At 32.5% G+C, this 996-nt stretch overlaps 1 non-coding gene across 1 annotated transcript; it reads right to left on the bottom strand.

Annotated features, from left to right (window-relative positions):
• Positions 1 to 491: 491 nt before the first annotated feature.
• On the bottom strand, positions 492 to 687 carry LOC150038619 (U2 spliceosomal RNA). The gene has a single exon (XR_016527436.1). It is a non-coding gene; the product is annotated as a U2 spliceosomal RNA (small nuclear RNA).
• Between the last annotated feature and the right edge of the window lie 309 nt (positions 688 to 996).

Genomic DNA, 996 nt, shown 5'->3' with positions numbered 1-996 from the left:
AAAGAAAACAAATAAATTGCATGGAGGAACTCTGTTAAGTAAAGTGGAAACCTTGCCAGTATTTGTAGGTAAATTAAAAAATAAATAAAAAAAAAGAAAAGAAAAGAAAAAAACCGCTTATGTACTAACTATACCATGACACATACGGTTACACGAATCGTCATACGGACATATATTTCTAAGGATATAGGTAAATTTAACATACAATTTAATATTATCTGTTGAAATTAGATAAATTCAACAATATTTTAATGGTTTATACTTGTATTCGATACGAATTCTTTTTCTTTACCTCACAATCTAGTATATCCATTTAAAATATTCGCTTTGAGCAACAACTTCAACACAATAAGAGATTTTTTCATTAGTAAAATTATAATAAACCATCTAGAATCCCTGATCTCAGGCGACCTTGGTTATGGACCAAAAGCTAAATAATATTGTTTGGGCTGAAATGGACCAATGAATAAAAAGCTTAAGACTAGAGATTTGAGGGGTGCGCCAAGCCCGAGCAGTAGTGCAACGTTTGGGCGACACCCGAGAGCCCCAGTAGCAAGCTACCGTAGTGGGCTATCCCCCTTAAAAAATTAATTTAATATCATGTGAGCCGATGGCCCACGTATCAGATATTAAACTGATAAGAACAGATACTACACTTGATCTTAGCCAAAAGGCCGAGAAAGGTATGAATTTTTCCGTCTTCATACATCTGCTTTTATACTTCATCTTCCTTTGCTCCTTTTCAACTGCCACCGATGTGGGAACTTCTTCACTTCCTTCCTTCCCTCATTATCATTAATGCTTCAATGGAATTACAAAATACAAAGTGATTCAAAATTCACAATCTTTTTAAAAATATATTGTCATTTTAAGATTTATTGACAAAAAAAATATGGTTGAAAGGAAAAAAATGACAAAATTAGGATAGTTTCTTATCTTTTAAATTAGCCTCTTATCTTTGCTTCAATACCATCACTATCCTATTTTTGTCGATAT

This window comes from Benincasa hispida, chromosome 1, assembly GCF_027475165.1.
Source record: "Benincasa hispida cultivar pf3 chromosome 1, pf3_genome.v1.1, whole genome shotgun sequence".
Lineage (NCBI taxonomy): Eukaryota > Viridiplantae > Streptophyta > Magnoliopsida > Cucurbitales > Cucurbitaceae > Benincasa > Benincasa hispida.
Note: the sequence above shows the minus strand (reverse complement) of the source record. Positions and strands in the feature narration are given on the sequence as shown.